We start from the raw sequence: 7310 nt of genomic DNA on the forward strand, positions 1-7310 counted from the left end.
TTTGAGTCCATCCTTGTTTCAGGAGTCTATGCCTTCTTAGGCTGAAGTTTTCAAGGTTGGAGTTTGCCAGGAAGCTGTGAGGACAAGTGATCTGGGAGTGGGGAGGCTAACAACATACCTATTTGTTCTTTGACTTTTGTACGTATAACTTACAAACATTTCACACATTTCGGGGAACTCACTGTAGTGTTTCAGGGTGAAAGGAAGGAATGGGGTCAATTGAATAACTGCTTTCTATGTTAAAGAAGCAAGACTGCCATTTTTGACCCACACAGCTTAATCTTTGAACCAGGGACGGACGTCGGAGAAGGGTCAGTGTATCTTTCTACCTTGATTTAGGTCACTGCTTTTGTCCCAGTTCAGGTTCCAGTTATGTCAGCTATTAATTGCGTTTTCAATTCAGCCTTTAGGACTTTTGGTGAAAACAAGGTACTCTCAGGTGTTGCCAACATATTGGCGGTCATTCTTTGTTATGGAAACTTAGAGTGTATCTTCATTAAATATTGCATGAGTTGGGAGTGGTGGAGGGAGAAATCGATAACTAATAGCTTTTCTAGAACATCATGTAAATTTTAATCATATCAAGAAACTTCATTTCATATGCAGTTAGCTGACCTTTTACTCCTTTTGTTTTTGTTATTGCTTTTGTGAAGAAATGAATTCACTTGTTTTTGTTGTGTATCTTTACCCTAAAGTCGTTCCTACGAACCTCGCACTAATGATTCATCGTCTATATCAGAGAAATTGGTCTTCGATGTTGATTCCAAGGTAAAAGGCTCCTGTGTGAAATTAACTGTTTTGCTCTGAATTTAGTTTTGTGTAGCACTGACTTGTGAAATTTTGTAGTGGTCTACCTATCATTGTTTTATGTTTGTCGTGGAAAATTTGTCAGCGTGAACCATTTTATAACACCTGACCATTTGACGCTGCATTGTTTGTTGTTGTTTTGTTTAACTTCTGGAAGTATCGAAGATGGGGGCTGAAAAAAAGAAGGGGCTGGGAAATGTACAGTGATAGTAAAATTCTATAGGGAGTTTTCCCACAGTGATGGAGATATGCAATTTGGTAAAGGGTAAGGATTCTTAATGTGATTTTTACGTTATACCAGCATGACTTGTATCATACTCCTGCCTAAATGAAATCTTAATGGATTCAGGTACTCATTGTAATAGTCATGAAATCTTCCTGGTACCTTTCAGTTTTAAAACTATATAGCATATGACATATAGTATTATTATTTTTTTTATGCTTTGTATGTTGGTGTGGTATACTTGTTAGGAGGGAGTGTTTTCTCCATTTTTTTTCCACTTTCTTCCGTTGACATTCCATATTATTTCATATTAGTTTCCAGTATACTAGGTTCATCATTTAGACTAAAATAATAGTAGAAGTTTTGAAAGCTTAGAATTCATGTTCTCTATCTCAAAACCCATATTACAAAAGGATTCGACTGTGTTCTAAATCATTGCATTGTGAATATATTTAAATGTCTTCATCTAATTGAAGAGTACATGTTTTGCATAAAAGAATAACCAATTTGAAAAGCAGAGATTCTTTTTTTTTTTTTCAAGTTTGGTGTTTTAATGGCCTGTGTGATTACATGGTATTTGATGCATGGGCCCATGGACCCATATAAGCAAGAGCGACACAGATTTTCTTTTAACTGATATGCTGAAATACTCCATAGTCAAATCAACACTTGTTGTGTACCTATTCTGTAACAAGCACGATCTCATTTAATCCTCAGAATAGCCTTGGCAAGGAAGGGAATCCTCATCTTCAGAGATAAGGAAATGGAGACCAAGACAGTCTAGGCAGCATGTCTTGCAGTAGCCAGGGAGAAGGTTGAGGGTTTGATCCAAAATCCACTTGGCTCCAAAGCTGATGCTCTTGGCTGCTCCCTATAAAATCATGTCCGTGAGATTCTATGCCCACTGTCCATGATATAGTGACCAAAGTAAAGAAAGGATCCGTGTCTGCCAAAGATAGGATCCTTTCTTACTCTGGTCAAAAGCAGAGATTCTTAAAAACCATATAGTGAAATGTCAAATTTCCGAAAGTGTTTAGTTTTGTTTTTTAAATGTGAAATTTTTCATTTCTGTTCCAGTTGACATTAATATGATGTCAGCCTCAGGTGTACAGCATAGTGGTGAGGCATTTATATAATGTCTAAATTAGTACCCCGATTAGTGTGGTATCCCTGACACCCTACTTAGTTATTACAATGTTATTTACTGTATTCTTTGTGCTGTATTTGACATCTTCATGACTATTTCATAACTGCCAATTTGTACTTCTTAATCCTTTTACCTTTTCAAGCATTCCCCCAACAATCCTCGCACCGGGCACCGATCAGTTTGTTCTCTGCACTTATGAGTTTGTTTCTCTTTTCTATGTTCATTTATTTTTTTTACGTGTCACCAATAAGTGAAATCCGGTGGTATTTGTCTTCCTCTGTCTGACTTTTTTCACTTAGAATAATACCCTCTAGGTCCACACACGTTGTCACAAATGATAAGTATTGATTCTTCGTTACAGACAAGTATTATTTTGTTACATATACATGTCCCACTTCTTCTTTATCCAAGGTGAGGGATCCTTTGGTTACTTTCTTATCTGGACTATTGAAAACAATGCGGCAACGTCCATAGAAATGCATATTGCTTTTCAAATTAGTGTTTTGGATTCCTGTGGAGGAAAACCCAGAAGTGGGACTACTGTGCCACATGGTAGTTCTATTTGTAAATTTTTTGGGAACTTCCATATTCTTTTCCATTGTGTCTGGTAGGATTTGCAGTCTCACCAACAGTGCACGAGGACTCCGTTTTCTTCACATCCTCACCAACACTTGTTGCTTGTTGATTCATGGATGATGGCCATTCTGACAGTTGTGTGGTGGTAGCTCATTGCGTTTCTAATTTGCACCGCTCTGATGATTAGTGACACTGAGCGTGTTTTCCTATGTCTCTTGGCTCTCTGTGTGACCCCTTTGGAGAAAAGTCTATTCAGGTACTCTTCTCATTTTGTAATGGCATTGTTTGTCTTTTGGTGTTAAGGCTTATGAGTTCCTTATGTTGTGGATGTCAACCCTTTATCAAATATATCATTGGCAAATATCTTCTCCATCCATCCGGTCGGGACTTCATGTTCTTGTCGGTTTCCTTTGCCGTGCAGAAATTTTGTAGTTTGATTGTCGTGTGTATGGGTCTTGTATTCTTAACCATTCATCTACCTCTGTCTTTTCTGGAGCATTTAATCTATTTCCATTTCAAGTAATTATTTGTAGGTATGTAGTTCTTGGCATTTTATTACTCATTGTTCTTCTCCTCGCCCTGCTCTTCCTCCTGCTCTTTTTCCGTCTTCTCCTCCTTGTCTTCGCCCTCCTCCTCCTCCTTCTTTTTCTTCTAGTCGTGGGTTTACATTTCTTGTAATAGTGGTTTGCTGGTGCTGAACTGCATCACCTTCTTTTTCTCTGGCAAGCTGTTTACCTCTCGTTTGATTCTAAATGAGAGCCTTGCTGGATACAGCAATCTCGATTGTAAATTATTGCATTTCATCACATTTCAATATTTCTTGTCCGTTCCTCTGGCCTTCAGCTTTACTGCTGAGAGATCACCTGACAGTCTTATGCGAGCTCCCTTGTATATAGGTAACTGCTTTTCTCTTGCTGGTTTTAATACTCACTCTGTGTGTTTACCCTTTGGCGGTTTCATTATGGTTTGTCTTGGTGTGGTCCTGTTTGGCTTTATTTTGTTTGGAACTCACTGTGTTTCCTATGCTTGTGTTCCCTTGGACAGGTTAGGGAAGATTTCCGTCATTATTTATTCAAACATGTTTTCAATTGCTTTCTCTCTCTCTCTCCTCTCCTTTGGATAGCCCTACGAGTGTTGTTACACTTTATCTTGTTCCAGAAGTCCCTTAAAGTATTCTCTCTCTCTCTTTTTTTTTTGTTTTTTTTATTTTTTTGACCCAGAATCACTTTTCATTTCTTTTTCTTCATTTCTGATTGGGTGTTTTCTGCTACCTTGTCTTCCAAATCACTGATTTGAACGTCTGCCTCAACCAAATCTGGTGCTGATGCCATCTATTAATTACTCGTTTCAGATGTTGCATTTTTCATATTTGACTTTTGTTAATGATTTCTATGTCCATTTTTTATGTTTGCTGTCTCTGTTGAAGTATTACAGCGTTTTTCTATTTTTCCCCAAAGTTCATTGAGCATCCTTAGAAGTCGTATTTTGAACTCTGTGTCTGGTAGATTGCTTGTGTCCATTAGGTTTAGTTCTTTCTCTAGAGTTTTTTCCCGGTCTTTCATTAGAGAAATGTTTCTTTCTCTCTTCTTTTTTCACTGCCTCTTTGTTGTTGTTTCTATGTATTATGTAGATCTGCTAATTCTCCTCATCTTGGCAGTATTGCCTTATATGCCAGGTGTCGTTTGGGGACCAGTGGTACAGTCTCCCCGGTCACGTGAGCCGGGTGCTCCAGAAGCTTTTGTGGGTGGTGTGTGCCCTGCTGTTGTACTTGAGCCTTGATAGCTGTTGACACATCAGTGTGTGGAATTGACCCTCAGGACGACTGGCTGTGACTACGGTAGATAAACCGATGTGTGTGCACTGACCTCGCAGAGTGAGATCGGCTGTCGCAGGGCTCCGGTGTCTGCTCAGTCCATGGCGTGGCTGTGTCATTTGTGGAGATAATTTGGTGTTGTTCTGGGTTACTTGAAGCTGGTCCCAAGGTGTGTTGGATTTGGGGCCTCTTGGGAGGTGCTGTGGGGCAGGCCCAGGTCAGCTGCTGCTTGTGCCCAACCCGGAGGCACCTAGGGGAGGCTACAAACTGACCTGCTGTTGGTAGCTGTGTTTGTGAGATTGTAGGCGCCTGCGAGGCGCTATGTTGTGAAGCAAGACAGGCTGATGGATAGGATCCTAGAAAGAAAGGGAACTCCTCAATATCATAAATTGCAGCCTGAGTGACTGTGATAAACTATAATTGTGATGATGCAACACCTCTGTTGACTGAGTGACTCCCCATTACGTGAGGGTAAAATTCACATGCTAGCATGGGGCACGTGCCTTTTTTGATTTGGTTCTGATTCTGCAGTCGTCTCTCCATCCCATTTTCAGTGTTCCAGGCTTACCCCATTCTTCTTCTGCCCTCACTTACCATATGTCGTTTCCTAGCTCAGGCTTTTGCGCCTGCTGCCCTTTCTGGACTCCCCTTCATGGTTTCCCTCAGCACCTCGTATATCTTTCAACATGCAGCCCTATTTTTGCAGCATCTGGTACAACTGAAGTAGACTTTTCAAGGTATTATGTCGGTGCAAAAGTAATTGCGGTTTAAAAGGTAAAAAAAAATTGCACAAACTGCAATATCATTTGAACCAACCTAATATTTGCTTAAATAACTGTTTTTCAAAAAGTCCTTTTCTTGGAGGTTACAACGTTAATATTGTTATGCTGAATTGTTAACTAGAGATTGCATGAAGTGTCCGTTAGTTACTAATCATCTTGTTTCCTATCCCCTTCAGCCGAGAATTGAAGTGAAAGATCCTGTTCCTAACCAAGCTGTAGGAATGGACGATGTGCAACCCTTCAGACCAGGTGCACTTTGTAATACCAATTTAATTTTGGGAAGGAGTACACAAGGACATTTGACATGCTGGCAGTCTTCTCTATTCCTCATTCCTTTTTTTTTTGTTACAAATTTAATTGAAGGATTTGACATAAATAACGTGATGTCATTGTTGGTATCGATGTTTGAGAAAAGGTATTTACAGGAATAAGAAAATGAGATTTTAAAACTGTGACTTCACTAAGGTGTTTCTCCCTTTGTTCGATACCCTAAATGTCCCAGTTTGGAATCCGTGTACTTAATAGGGGTTACCAGAGTTCAATTATCACACCTGAAGATTTTTTCAGCATTTTCAAACGGTCATTTGAATTTTTACGTTTACCCAAGTAAGCCTCAGTTGCTACCATGTCAACTGTTTTTTAACTTTACTTTCTCGTAGTGTTTTAACACTGATGGTCTTAAGACAACCAGATGTTCTGCTGAGCAGACACTGGCTGTGTGTGTATATGCGCCTATGGTATCTTCGATTATTAAAAATGGGAGAAGTAATTAACGATAATGAATATTTGTTGGACACAATCTTTGAAAACAATAATTCTGAAGCTTTTGTGCCTTGGGATGCTTTTATGCTATTAAAAATTATTGAGAATTCCAAAGAATATTTTTAAGTCTGTAGTCTCCATAGATAGTTACAATATTAGAAATAAAAACTGAACAGTTTAAAATATGAGCACACACAGTCATGCATTCTATTAGTCATTAGAGCTACGACCCAGTAACCATCGGACCTATGAGGTTACCATCAAAGCTATGTGTGATATCACGGTCGTGGAAAACTCTACTGTACACTTAGAAGAGAATGAGAGTGAAAATGTCAAATGACATTTAGTGTTTCCATGAAAATAGTTTTGAACTTTTCCAGCCCTTTAACTGACAGATCTTGGGGCTTCACAGATTCTCACATGACATTGGAAAGCCCCGTTTTAAATGATATACGAGCTTCCTGGATGTGAAGTGATAAAAGAGGCTTTAGAGTTTCACTTCTACAGTTGTTGTGGTTTTCTTTCACTCGTCTTGAAAAAGTTTTAAACTGAAAATTTTGTTTAAAAATCAAAAGAAAAATAGTTTTGTCATATATTCGTTTTCTGTCTCATGGTGCCCTGTACTCTTTGGAGCTAATGTGGACCTAGTTTGATCGTATTTTTACATGGAAGCATGTTCACCCAAGGCTGCCATTTGTCATATGAATTTCTGTTTATGTTAGCCTTGGAAAATGAATTCTGAAGATATTGGAGCATTTAGAAAAGACCATTTTCTTGTAATAAGTCCTTTCCTATTTGAAATTGTACCATTCACTGAAAGTTTTTTAAGTCCATGTTTGTCATGCATATTTAAAATTAAGATAAACGGTTAGACATAACTTTTGATAATGACAAAAAAAATCACACCCAGCACCATGTTAAATATTAAGAAGGAAAGCTTTAATTGGAAACACACTATATACCAGAAATTGCTGAGTGACAATAGATAATTCAACTTAACTTCCGTGAATGGCAATATAGGACACGTAAAATAAAATGAGGTCTGGAGGAGTAGTGTGTTTGGGAGAAAGGAGGACGAGGGACTGCTTCTTTGAAGAAGGAAGTTTTTACAAAATAGTTAACTTTGTGTTGTTTTCACATCCTAATAAATGAAAACTTTATCTTCAGATTCTTCCAGCTGGAAAGCTACTTTTTTGACTT

At 38.5% G+C, this 7310-nt stretch overlaps 1 long non-coding RNA gene across 1 annotated transcript in view; it reads left to right on the plus strand.

The window, feature by feature from the left end:
- The first annotated feature begins 687 nt into the window (after window positions 1-687).
- Window positions 688-7310, plus strand: part of LOC117020059 (uncharacterized) — a 6764-nt gene continuing 141 nt past the window's right edge. Inside the window, exons 1-3 of the long non-coding RNA XR_004422620.1 lie at window positions 688-768; window positions 5525-5597; window positions 7278-7310. The exon at window positions 7278-7310 is cut by the window's right edge and continues 141 nt beyond it. This is a non-coding gene — a long non-coding RNA (uncharacterized LOC117020059). The remainder of the gene's footprint in view (window positions 769-5524; window positions 5598-7277) is intronic.

Source organism: Rhinolophus ferrumequinum, unplaced genomic scaffold, assembly GCF_004115265.2.
Source record: "Rhinolophus ferrumequinum isolate MPI-CBG mRhiFer1 unplaced genomic scaffold, mRhiFer1_v1.p scaffold_83_arrow_ctg1, whole genome shotgun sequence".
NCBI classification, from domain to species: domain Eukaryota; kingdom Metazoa; phylum Chordata; class Mammalia; order Chiroptera; family Rhinolophidae; genus Rhinolophus; species Rhinolophus ferrumequinum.